We start from the raw sequence: 14508 nt of genomic DNA on the forward strand, positions 1-14508 counted from the left end.
GATCATCATTTTGTTGTAAGAATTAAACACATAATGAATATAAAATAGATACTATGGCACCTGAAGTAGTTCAATTCCACTTTCAAATATTCAGGAGTCTCTCTTCTCTTCTCCCCCTTTGTATGTGTTTCTCTGTCTACCTCTTCACACACACACACACACACACACACACACGAAAAAAATTAAATATTTTTGATTTAATAATAATAAAAACACAACATAGTATAATTTGTGAGACAGAAAATGGTGTTTAGGAAAAATTTATTGCTTTAAAAGCTTAAGTAAGACAATGAGAAAAAAATACAATCTAAAATCCTGCCCTATGGTCTATGGCCATGCCACCCTGAATACACCCGAACTCATCTGATCTTGGAAGCTTAGCAGGGTCAGGCCTGGTTAATACTTGGATGGGAGACCACCTAGGAAGACCAGGTGCTGTAGGTATATATATATAAAAAAATCTACCTTATGAAACTAGGGAGGGAAAAGGATAAACTAAAACCAATGTAGCAGAAGAAAATAATAAAGATAAGAACAGAAATTACTAAGGTCATAGAAGAAAAAATAATAGTAGATTTCTATTAAGATTAATTGAGAAAATAAATAAATATACAATACCCTAATTGCCAACACCAAAGTAAGAGAGAGGAAATATCTATAGGTCTTAAAGACATTGCAAGGCTACTAATAGAATATTAATAATGTAGGTAAGTCAGTAAATTTTATATTTCAAATGAAAGGGATAAATTCCTTAAAAGACATAAACTTTCATAATTTACTCACTAAGAAGCAGAATTAGTCTTGCTCTAATACAAGCACATTCAAAGATTTCACAAGCGAATCTAAAAACTACTAGGAATCAATACCTTTCAGAAATATAACCCCAGAAATCTTTAATGAAATATTAATAAATCAAATCTAGCCATATATAAAGAACATTATATTTGATGACCAAATGAGATTTATTCCAAGAACACAAGGTTGGTTCAGTATCTTAAAAATCAATAAATAAAAATCAACATATCAACATACTTAAGAATAAAAACCATATAACTAACTTTCTTGAGAAATGCAGAAAAAACATTTGGCAAAATTTCCCATCCACTCAAGGTTAAAATTTTTGCCAACAGAAGAATAGAATAGAATATCCATATATTAATAGAAAGACTCTAAAAAAAAAATCTACAATTAACAATACACTTAACAGCAAAAGACTGAATGAACTTCTACAATGATGAGATAATTTTTGAGGAATCTCCACGTTTTCTATAGCAGCTGCACCATTTTACATTTCCATCAATAGTGTACAAGGGTTCAAATTTTTCCACATTTTTTCCAACACCTATTATCCTTTTTTTGATAATGCAATAATAGTACTTGCATGCATCCTAACAGGTGTGAGGTGATATCTCATTTTTGTTGTGATTTGCATTACCCTGATGATTAGCGATATTGAGCATCTTTTTATATACCTATTGATCAATGCCATGCCTTCTTTGGAGAAAGTCTCAAGTTCTTTGCAGATTTTTTAAAATCAAGGTATTTATTTTTGCTATTGAGTTGTATGAATTCCTCATATGTTTTGAATATTAAACCCTTATCAGATGTATGGATTGCAAATAATTTTTTCCCATTCTATGTTTTGCCTTTTTGCACTTTTTTTTTTCCTGTGGGGAAACGTTTAGTTTGATGTAATCCTATTTACCTATTTTTGCTTTTGTTGCTTTGTCCCTATGATGTCATATCCAAAAAAATTGCCAAGGCCAATATCATGAAGCTTTTCTGCTATTTTTTTCTATGAGTTATATAGTTTCAGATCTTATGTTTAAGACTTTAATCCATTTTGTGGTAATGTTTGTGCATGCTGTTAGAAAAAGTTTCAATTTTATTATTTTACACGTGAATACCAAGTTTTCCCAACACGTTATTGAATAAACTATTGAAGAGAACCAACATTTTGCTATCCTGAAGCTACCTTTTTGGGATATTGATTTTGAGCTGCTTATTAAGAAATAAAAAACAGTAAGAACCTTTGACCCTCTCCCTTTTTCTGCACAAGAAATTCAGATAGAAAAATCTGCATTAGGAAGGGAGCCTGGATTTAATCACCTTAAGAGTCTTCACCCTAGCATAGTCAGGAACACACTAAACCTGAGAGCTAGATGCCCCCTGTATCCCATTGTTTCCGAGTTGCCTAGCAAGAATTTTCTTACGATGTGTGTTCCGTTCTTCCTCAATTACCTATATATCTCCCATTATCACTTCTGAAATCTAATACTCTGTCCTCCTTTTTTCACCTTTGTCTAAAATGGTTATATATACCAAAGTTTCCTCACTATCTTGGGAATTTTCATAACTATGTGAATTCCCCATATGCATGTATTAACATTTTTTTTTCTCCTGTTCATCTGTCTATGTTAATCTGGTTATTGGCCTAGCTAGAAGGTAGAAGAGAAACATTAAATATTTTTAGCTCCACACTATCCTTTCTCCATTGTACGTTCTTGGGGCGTATTTCTGAGTTTTCTATTCTATCGTATTGTTCTATATGCCTGTTTTTATGCCGGGAGCAAATGGTTTTAATTACCATAGCTTTGTAATATATTTTGAAATCAGGAAGCATGATGTGCCCTGCTTTGTCCTTCTTTCTCAAGATTGTCTTGGCTGTCAAAAGTCCATTGTAACTGCATGTGAGTTATTTTTTTAAATATTCCTGTAAAATAATGTCATTGGAATTTTGATATTCTATTGATTATATAGATTGCTTTGTTAGTATGAACATTTTAACAATACAGTCTTTTTTAAGTTCTCCATTTGATTTTTTTAACAAAGATTTATAATGTTCTACTATAAGTGTACTTCTCTCCTTTTTTCCTCAATCTTATTTTTATGAACGTTCTTTAAAAATCATCATTGCCATGTTCATTATGAATAATACTCTTTTGCATTAGAAAATATTTTTTTATTTAAAACTTTGACTAGAATTCTTTTTTAACATGTTTATCATTAATGATTCAAGATTTTGTCAGACATGCTAATATTTCCAGAATTGAGTTGAAATACAGCATTTTAGCAGTGCTGCTGCCAACCCAGGGGGTGTCGGCAGAGAACTGGATAATGGCTGGAGACCCCTAAGGTATAGTCAATTCCAGACTCACAGGAAGCCTCACTGCCCTATCTCCATGGAAACCAGTCTAGCACAGGAATGGGGCCCTAGGGAGCCTGTATGAGCATCTCTTAAAGATATTTCCCATTAAAAACAACCACAGGTGTCTTCCCCAACCTGAAGCTACCGCCCAGCTTCCCCTCTTCCTCCTCTACTTCCACCAAGATAGAAAAAATGGAGTGACTACCAATTGACAAAAGTGACTGAACTCCCTGTTTGGCAGGGGGAAGAGTAGCAAGAAGGCTGTAGAAAATGAGGGTGCCATGATTGTTAGAGGGCTAGGTGCCACTCAATTCCAGACATACCTTGTTTTTGGGGGACGGGGAACTGCTGCTGGAGCATGGTAAACGTTGATCAGAATTCTTTTTGTTTAATATTAAGATCTGACCATTTGTGTTTTTTTATTTTATTTTTATTAGCATATCTTTGTCCATCCTTTTATTTTTAATAAGTATGCTATATTTTAGATAAATATATTTTAATAGAAAATAAATTTAATGATAGATGCTGGTATGGTTACTGTATTTGGTATTAATTTTTTATTTATATTATAACTTCTAGTTTTGTGTAGATTTTTTAAAATTTATTTTTAATTGTGGCAAAATACGAATAACAAAAATTCACCAACTTAACATTATTGTTAGTGTATGATTCATTGTTGTTAAGTACATTCACAGTGCTGTCTTTTCACTCATGAGTCTTGTAGAAGTTAATGAATTTTATACTGGATAAAATATTACTCCTACATATTAAAAAAATAATAAAGTACTGGAAACTGAGATGCAAAAGTTCAGTAATTTGTTAAGATTAGACAGGTAGTCAATAGTGGCTAAATTGCAGCAGTATTATTCACAAAAGACAAAAGGTGGAAACAACCCAAGGGTCTATTAACAGATAACTGCATAAACAATATGTACAATAAAATATCATTTTTCCGTAAAAAAGAGAGAAATCCTGTCACATGCTACAACATGGATGGCCTTTGAGGATATTACGTTCAGTTAAGGAATCCAGACAGAAAAGAACAAATATTGTATGATTCTGCTTACATGGCAGGCCTAGAGAAGTAAAATCAAGAGAGGCAGAAAGTAGAATGGTGGTTGCCAGGGGCTGGCAGGAAGGGAGGAATGGAGAATTAGTGTTTAATAGGTAATGTTTCCATTTTGCAAGATGAAAAACATTCTGAATATTGGTTGTACAACAATGTGAATGTACTTAACACCACTGAACTACATTGACAGTTGGATATGATGGTAAATTTCATGTTATATATATTTTACCACAATTTAATCTAAAGTTTTTAAAAACTAAGCACAAAAAATGCAGTATATGGAGAATAGGTTTATACAAGTAGTTTTTTAAATGTTAGTTTTTTTCTACTATTAATTACACCTTAACATATATATACTAATTGAAAATATGACATGACCATAATTCTGAAAAAGCAGTTTATAATTTTCTAAGTGGATTTTTTACACATCTACTGTATGTCATAGCTGTTAATTCTGTGCAAATATAATTAACAAATGTAATTACTTTTAAGCAAACTAAAGGGGTTTTTCTCCATCAAAACAAGTTTTAAACATCAAAACGTAAGCACACAAATTTTAGATTTTTCAACAGTCTCAATATTTTAATTTAAAACTAGGATAAACTTAAAAGTTCTTTATGTTATAGGTATATCAACAGGTTAATTAATGTGGAATTCTTCAAAGATTTTCCTTTCTCTTCACTGGGTGACTTCTTTGTTAAGTTATTCCTGTTAGTATCAATTATTTTTCATTTTCAACTGTATAATCAACACAGAACTGGTTTCTCAATAATCCTCTAGTGAAAAACAGTTTTAATGGTTAGAAACTGCATATAAGTTTTAGTGTTTGGATTACTCTAGACACTCTGAAACTGTGGTGGATGAAGAGGATTATAAACTAAAGGACATGGCTGCACATGACAACAACATAAATTCTGTTTCCTGGTTGCAGGGCTTAATTTCAACCAGGGAAATTTATCTGTGATTCTACTATCTTCTGCACAATCAGGTCATTATAAAAGGAAACAAATTCGTAGCCTTTGGATATACCAGTTTGATCCGTGATTACCTTCATTTCTTTTAATGAACCATATTTAGCAAAGAAACTTTTAATTTTGGTTTCATCCATCCTAACACAAATCTCACAAATAGAAATGGAGTTTGACATGACTTTGTCTTCAGGAAAAACATAGCCTTACCTGCTCATAGCTGATGAGAACTAGGTGCTGGCCTCGCTGAAGATGGCTGAGTTTGGAGTCTCAGAATTTGCAGCAGAGTTAGCTTCCAAATAACTAATTCCATCCTCAGCTGTATCCAATCTATTGTTGATTGCTTCTAAGGTATTCTTTATTTTAGTTATTGTAGTCTTCATTTATGACTGGTGCCTTTTTATATTTTCTATCTCCTTTTTTATGTTTCCTAATTCTTTGTTGAAGTTCTCATTGAGATCCTTGAGCATTCTTATAACTAGTGTTTGAATTCTATATCCAGTAGATTGCTTGCCTCCATTTTGTTTAGTTCTTCTGAAGCTTTGTTCTGTCTTTTATTTTGTTTAATTTGGAAAAATGCGTATTTGTCTCCCCATTTTAGCTGCCTCCTGTGTTTGTCTCTATTTATTAGGTAGAGCTACTATGTTTCCTGATCTTACTAGAGTGGCCTTATGTAGGTGTTCTGTGGGGCCCAGAGGCAGTCTCCCTGATCTCCTGAGCTAGGTGCTCCAAGAGTGTCAATGGAAGAGATTAACCCTTAGGCTGATTGGTTTTGAGGATTATCTGTGACTACAGTTCAGGATTCATTATAGCAGAGCTCTGGTGTCTGTCTAGTTTGTCTTTTGGGTGTGTTGTTGGTGGAGGTGGTAGGGTGGTGCTCTGTTGTGGTCTGTAGCTGGCCAGTGGCTGTGTTGATTCTGCAGCCTCTTGGGAAGAGCTCTGATGCAGGCCAAGCTCAGCTGTTGCCCAGGGCAACTAGTATAAACTACAATGTGATCTGCAGATAGTTGCCACCTGTGCTGAGCCTGATGGTGCCTGGGAAAGGCTAAGCTTCATACTGAGATTAGCTGCCAGCAGTGCCGGGGTTGGGCTGCTCAGCAAGAAGTGTGGTGTACACGAAGGCCAGATGCTGCTTATTTGGGTTTTGTGAACCTTTGAGAGATTTTAGGAGAGTCGCAGAATGAGCCAAGACAGACCATTTGTATGGAAAAGCCACTGGACATTGGCTTGGTGGGCCCAGACATTGGGTGGGGCAGAGTCTCAGGTTAATCACCAGGGCAGATCTAATAGTGTTAGCCAGATCAATGGATACTCAGAGATGGCTTCTGCCTAAGACTGCATACTGGGAGGCAGTGAGGGCTCAACAAAGGAACAATGGCATCTGCCAGCACTTCTGTCTGGAAGAAAGCTACCCCTCCAGCGTTCACCCTGAAGCCAGACAACTCAATTCTTCTGTATCTGTCATTGGTACCTTTTGAGCTGCTGCCCCAGCACTGGAGCTCAGGGTGAGTGAGTCCATCAGCAAGAAAAGCTTTGTGTGAGCCCTTTAAGAGGAATACTTGGGGCTCCAGCTGCCCTCTATCTCAGCCACAATCTTCACTGATTTTCACAGCCAGAAGTTGTGAGGACTTCTCTCCCTAGCACTGGAATCCTGAGCTAGAGAGCTCAGTGTGGGTCTGGGACCCCTTGCTCCTTAGGGGGAAACTCCACAGCGGAGATGTCTCTCTCAATTCTCAACCACTACATGTGGTCAGTTCCTCATCTTCACCCACACCCCACAGTCCCCACGCCCCCACAAGTCTTGAGGTGGCTTCTTCAGTGTGTCCTTAGTTACAGGACTTCTGTTAAGCTAGACTTCAGGTAATTCTCAATAATGGTTGTTCTGTAATTTAGTTATCATTTTGAGGTGGTCATGGGAGGAGGCATGCACAGCATTTATCTACTCTGCCATCTTAACCCAGAAGCCCTACAGATTCTTAAGTTTCAGTCTATCATCTATTTACTTTGTTATTTTTGTGTGATTCTTCTGATATTTAGGAAGGTTTATATTTTGTGTTCCAGTGATTATAGTTATAATTACAACTTTATATGAAATCTTTAGTTATACAGATGAGGCAATCAGCAAATGATACTATCTACTAAGAATGTAAACAATGACATTGCTGACAGCCAAACTATACTATTCCCAAACAATGCTCAGACAAAAACAGACTGCAGCCATGTTTGGGACAATAAAGAAACAAGGCCGTTACACAAAGACAAAAGAAAAAATTTAAAATTCCTCTCATAACTAATGTGACTGGGTGCTCCCTCATTACCAATGAGAACTCCAGCGGACCTTATGCTCCCGTATCCTAGATTAAATGTATTAAAGTATCCTATCATTAGATATCCCCTATTTTTTACAGTATCCAAATAGATCGGACTATACATCTTTCAGAATCATCTACTGCAAACCCATTTCCTCCACCAGTGCTTAGGTGTCCTAGTTTTTCTGGTTTATGTTCTCCCCTGTGGCATCAAACTCTTTTAACTTCATATGTAAAAGTAAATTCAATTAATGAAATAAACAAACACACATTTTATATATAAGATGAGCAGAGGGTACTCATAAAAAAGAACTCTCATATAAATTTACTTGAATTGTAAATAGATACAAACTTTCTTTAAGAAAATTTACCAATATAAAACAAAACCTATATCTATATTTATATCTAATCTATTCATATACTTATATATAGATATCAAAACACTTTGATCCCAACTACACTTATGCAAAAATTTTTCCAAAGAAATCATAACAATATAAAAAATCATTCGTATTAAGGGATGTTCATTAAAGCAGGAATTTTTCATGTATCAAAATGTGGAAAATTTTCTATGAGAGAAATATTATTAATGAATTGTGATTCATCTCTCATGGGAAAACCATTCAATAATTTAAGACAGGAGGTATTTGATAACATGGGTATTTCTTCACTATAAAGTTTATACCAAGTACATCATAAAATAATTTAACTTCTGTAAAAATAATGTATTCAAAAATATATGTATAGTTTGCACAAAAAATTCTTGAAAAAAATAACCAAACTATTATTAGTTAACTTAGTGATGGAATCATTATTGTTGATTATTTTTATTTTTTTCTGTGTACTTTTCTGTTTTTGTTCTTATTTTAAAAACCAGGATTAGTATTGTAATATGAAAAAATAGAAATGCAATGTAAAAGCAGATTTTATTATATTTACTATATTATTGATTAGCATGCCCTAAAATCTATGCCAGACTCTCAATATTACCCCATTGACTGTTAATGGCTTATGATAATTACCTGACCTATTTGAAACTCTTTGCCAATAGACAAAGTGAAATGCTTACTAATAACTTGTTTCCAATTGGTTATTTAGACTGTCAGTCACTCTTTTTGTACATTTCTACAGTGTTAGCACTGGAGTGGAGGATAATTATTGCTGAATTAAATCAAATAAGCTCATGTTTATCCACTTCTGAGTCTCCATTATGTTTATTTCCCATAAAGCATCACAACATTATTGATATTTGTATATCTTATACATTAGATGTTAAATCTCTCAACTAAAAAAAATTATATTTTCAAAAATATATAGCCCATTAATTTGATATGTTCCTGAATTGACATGGAAAACAAAACTGGCATCTCATTGGTGCTTAAAACAGTCACAGATGGCTTCTAAAACAGCACTGTGTTTTCACTTGGGGATTCCATTGTTTAGATCATTTTCATGAATAATTAAAAATAAATCTGTGATGCCAGTAATTATAATAACCCATATCTGGCTTTGCAACAGAAAACAGTGACTCAAACTCCCTAAAAGAGTATAAACTAACTAGTATGATAGATGGGAGCTATAGGAAATGCCCTCATCTTTTTTTAAATCCTAAAGAAAGTAGCAATTTTGTGTAATGCATTTAACGACTTGTTCTCCATAATTCATTCTCTTCAGATGTCCTAATTTATATTCATTTCACAGCTTCTGAAATTTACATATGTGATGAAGAATTATTTGGAGAAACTTAAGAATCTTAACAATCATGTTGGCAAATTTAACTTATATTACCAGGGGAAAAGAGCTATTTGTAATTGTGCAAAGCTATAGGACTAAATATTTGCAAGAGGCTCAATCTGCAACAGTGTAGTTGTATCTGTATAGGAGGAGCTCCTTCATGAGTTTTTCTCTAAATTCTTGTTTTAGTTTAGGTAGCAAGATGAAACAATGTGTTTCAATTCAAATATGCCTTCCACTCAGGAACTTAATTAAGTTTCATTCTATATTATGCAGACTGGTTTACAATCTGAAATAAAACTTATCATGAACCACAAAAAAAGATTTTTAAGTGAAAATTGTAATAGTCATAAAGAATAAACCATTAAGTGAAGAATGTCATTTTAGTAGCCTTATATTGTAAATACATAAAAAGTAGAGAGGAGAAAGTCATCCACAAAAATGATATGGCATGATTTAGAACTGAAAAAATTCTCTGATAATTGACATATGTAAAACTGTTATACCAGACTATTTTTTTTAAATTAACCTCTATTTCAAAAATAAGTAATGGAAGGGAAACTTTACTACAATTCAACAGTCCACACTTAATCACTCATGACTTTGTAATCTGAGATAATTGATATATCTGAGCCTAAGTTTTCCCATTTGGAAAATTAAAATGTTTCACTGGATACCTTCTGTCTCTTCATGTATTCTGTTTTTGTAATTTGAAGTCTTATCTCTCTAATGAACTATTCAATTCCTTGCAAGAAAAAATCATTTAATATTCCTTCTGTATACTTAAAATTATTTATCCACTGCTGTAGATGCATTCTAGGCTCTCTGAAATTGCCTATAAAATCTAAACTCTTGTATTCAAAGATTTAAGCAACTGAAAACAGAAAATAACCCATCATGCCTGAAAGTAAGAATAAAATATCATCATTAAATCAATAGTGACTGTTCAATGCATTTTTGACATTTATTTTTGAGGAGTTAACTTCATAACTAGAGAATCTATGAAACTAGTGAGAGAATTATAAAAAATTTCTGTAAATTCAGCATTTCAATAAATATTTTATATTTGCAATATTTTCTATTCTATGACACACATGGTAAGCAGAGGAAAATAAACTGTGAAAGTTCGTGGACAAATGTATGCTCAAATTTTGGATTCATTCTTTTTGGTATATGACCTGGTCTACGCTTTAACCTTTTTTTTTTTTTTCAGATTTCTTCAATAAAGTACATACAGTAATGCCAATATCATAATAGATGGGAGGTTTAAAAAAGTTTAGATTCATATTATAGTTGTTGACATATGCTAGGCCCTAAATAAATTTTAGCTGTTTTTTTTTACTATAATTATGCATTTTTTTTACAAGTTTTAACCTCTTCTATCATTTGATACACTTAATTTTATAGAATATTTTAAATTCCTTGAAATTGAGGATATTTTATTTACTTTCAACCTTCTGCTCAGATATTAAGCACTAACTAAAAAGATTGATGAAAATAAATTTCTGAAAATCATATCCTAGTGCATCATCATTCTTAGCACTAGAGAGAATACAATGACAAATATGTCAATTATACCTCAGTAAAGCTGGGAAAATAATTTAAAAATTTGAAAAAATGTTAAACCAAAAGTAGGAAAAAAGTATACAGTTCCTTTCTCAAAAAAAATTCATTTGATTAGTTCATTAATTATTAATCAAACAGTTAATAAAATGTGATTATGCCATCAGTCATCTAAGCACACAATTTTTATGGTAGAACAATTCAGAAAAAAATAGCTTTGGTTACTGTTTCACACTAACTTGCATAACCTAAAGGTTATCTTCATTCATATGTGAAATGTGCACAGTGATTTTAATCCAGAGATATACTTTGAAAGTTAAATGAACTAATGTTTATGAAATACCAGACACATGACTGAGATTTCAGCTTGCTATTCCACAGCAATGCTAAGGGCTAAAATATTTGTCTCCTGATCCTACTGTAAAATTTACCAAAACACATTTATGCAATATATAAACAATTATTTAAAGTCAATTCTTGGGGAGAGTTCTTATTTGTAACTTTTCAGGAAAAGTAATAAAAGTTTCAGCAGCAAAGTGTAATAACAGGATTTTTCACACCTGTGGAAAGCCAAGAAGTAACGTTATCAGTAAAAATAATAGCTAATGTTTATAAATTGTTCACTTCATAGCAATTACTATTCTAAGCACTTCACATGTTATAGCTCATTTAATCTTTACAACAGTGTCAGTAGGTACTTTTTAATATTCCTGTTTCAACGGGTAAGTTAAACTAGACACTAGTTAGGTGGCGACGGCTGGCTCACACTCAGACATTCTGAGTCTGTGCTCATAACCACTATGCTATATTGTCCAACTAAAGAGAACAAAGTAGATCAGATAGAAACAAGGTCCGTTGGGTTACATGCAAAGGAAATTTTCAATCTGAAAAACAGAAAGGTAGAAATGTATAACTAGAACTTGTAAAATTGTAAAGCCCAGTAAGAAATGAAAACCAGAAAAGTTCCCACCCCATCATAGACGAATTTCTACTTGAATCACGCAATTCTTAGTGTTTGAGGATATGAAGCATTTCATCGCTCTGAATAAAAATGTCTGCTTTTGAGGTAATAAATTATTCCTAATCCCCGGAGTAATGAGAAATAACATTCTTTGATACTAATGAAAATTTCTCATGGTACCCTTCATTAGAAATGGTTCTTTGTATCATTTGCAACTAAATTATGTAACGGTAGCAATCAAGTGGGCAAATACACAGTGTTAATAAGTTCTTAATTTTAAAGGGACTGGATTAATTTGCTACTACTAATTCTAGAATGTTTTTTGTTTAATTATTTGTGATATGGCATTTGGGAAATATAGTTGTTATCTCAAATGCACTGCAGTGACACTCATGGTATACTGTTTTTTTTATTATTATTATTTATTTTTTTGTTTTTATTTTATATTTTAGGTGAGGCAACCCTTGCTCAACCTCACAGATTGCAAAGACCTTGTCAGTTTACAATCCCTTATTTTTTTTTTTTATTTTTTACACCTACAGCACCTAGTCTTCCTAGATGGTCTCCCATCCAAGTACTAAACAGGCCTGACCCCCCTTAGCTTCCAAGATCAGATAAGATCGAGCTTGTTCAGGGTAGCATGGCAGTAGACTCATGGTATACCATTTGAATGTATCCTCTTCTCTAAGTATAAGAAAGTAGGTGCCTGGTATTTCTGGAACAGACAGAGAGCACTTAAAGCACCACGCTGCCTGCCACCGTCAGGTGTGTGAGGAGATAAGGCAAATCCAGCTTTGTGTATTGCAACAATAATATCCCAAAAGTTTTTCTTGAAATTAATTATTGAAGCTCTACTCTCCAATGTGCTGGTATTGGGCCCAAAAAGTAATTCGGGTTAAATGAGTTCATAATTGTGGGGTCCTCATGATGGGATTAGTGGCCTTATAACAAGAAGAAGAGATATTATTATTTCTGTTGTTTAAGCCACCCAGTTTGTGGTATTTTGTTATAGCAGCCAGAGCAGATTAATACAGGTTTAAGTTTGAAACTGGGGGGAATCAATGGAAATGCTGAGTTAGGAAAGCTGGGATAAATTAGTCCTCGATAAATAATCCATTGAAAACAGAAGTTAGGCTTAAAAGATAGGAGATGCAGACCAAAGCTAAATAATTTTAAGGGCCCTGTCAAACGTACCAGGGGCTCAGACAGTGTTTGGGTTACATATATAATGTTCCCAAAAGCCAGGAGCTGAATAAAATCTGCTGCAACACAACTCGCATGGTATCCTATATCAGACCTCTAGCTGCAAGAGATCTCCTTTCATTCAATGACCCTGCTCCCCACAGTTCTGGGTGTCTGCTACTGAAGGAGGCTAGAGAAAATAAGGATTCCCTGACATTCTCCCTGGGCCAGAAGTCTTTACTTAGTTATCTCAAACAGAACTTTTCCCAAAGTAAACATTTTAATTAATCATTTATATTTAGTATACAACCTCTTTTAGGCAACACACAAATCAAAATCTCAGTTACCATTGAAAAGAGTTTTGAAAATTATCATCGGGTAAAACTTTTTGATAGACTACTACCTAATAGAACCTGATAACTTTACATGCTACAGATTGTCAATGCTTTCAAAATGATTGCAAAAGCTTCGGTAAATAACAGTGATTTCCCCACATACAAAATATCTTAATGTATGTCAAACCTTCTACCAGCCTGAAAAGATCCATTTAAGAGTTTCAATGGCTAGATTTTTGGAATCACTTTGAGTCACTGAGAATTATGCTAAAAAATTTAAGGAATATTCTCAAGTTTCAAACACGATGGCCTGAAAACAGAGCCTACATCCTTATTTTTATTTAGAAGGTTATCTTGAAGCAAAATGAAATACTTAGAATTTCTCTAATATATATGTTTATGCATTTTATCATAAATTCCAAGAAATTCATTAGCATAAGTATGCCACAGAGATAAATGTCTTACCAGAAGAGTTGCATTTAAGATTGTAAAACAAGATTGCATTATTCTTCAGAGTCAGTCAGTAAACTAGTGACTGCTCTTTCCTATGCTGTTTGATTTGTGATGTGAATTATAAAAGTACGTAAAGTTTCACAGGTATAATAATCATTATTGTTAAGATGTTAGGTGTTCCCAAATTTATCTATAAATTTAATGTAAAAAATATTTTTGTAGAAATTGACAAGCTGATTCCAATATTTATATTGAATTTTTTAAATGTAGACTAGCCAAATAACTTCAAAAAAGAGTAAACTTTATTATTTATATTACCTCATTTCAAAATTAATTAAAATGTTATATTAAACAAGATCCTATGGTATTAAATCCCAGCTTATAAAAATAGTTGGTAGAGCAGAAATAGATAAACACAGACATGATTAATTAGCTTTAAATAAAGATTCAAAGGCAATTCAGTAGAGAATGAAACATCTTTTCCATAAATGGTGCTGGAACAGTGATATATTCATAGGCAAAAAATGAGCTTCTATTTATTCTTCAAATGGTATGCAAAAGGTAATTTAAAATGGATCAGAGTGCAAATATAACACATAAAACTATAAACCTGTTGAAGAAAATATAGAAAATTGTTGTAAACTTGAGTTAAGCAAAGATTTCTTAGATGTAATACCAAAAGTTTAATCCACAAAGGAACAAATTGATAAACTGGACTTCTTCAAAATAAGAAGTTCTATTCTTCAAAAGATACTATTAGTAGAATGACAAACAAGCCACAGACTG

The 14508-nt window shown here is 33.1% G+C and overlaps 2 pseudogenes; one reads left to right on the top strand and one right to left on the bottom strand.

Annotated features, from left to right (window-relative positions):
• Window positions 1-325: 325 nt before the first annotated feature.
• On the top strand, window positions 326-444 carry LOC118605930 (annotated as a pseudogene).
• Window positions 445-12285: 11841 nt separating this feature from the next.
• Window positions 12286-12404, bottom strand: LOC118605634 (annotated as a pseudogene).
• Between the last annotated feature and the right edge of the window lie 2104 nt (window positions 12405-14508).

The sequence above is a fragment of the Rousettus aegyptiacus genome, unplaced genomic scaffold (assembly GCF_014176215.1).
Source record: "Rousettus aegyptiacus isolate mRouAeg1 unplaced genomic scaffold, mRouAeg1.p scaffold_m13_p_7, whole genome shotgun sequence".
NCBI lineage: Eukaryota > Metazoa > Chordata > Mammalia > Chiroptera > Pteropodidae > Rousettus > Rousettus aegyptiacus.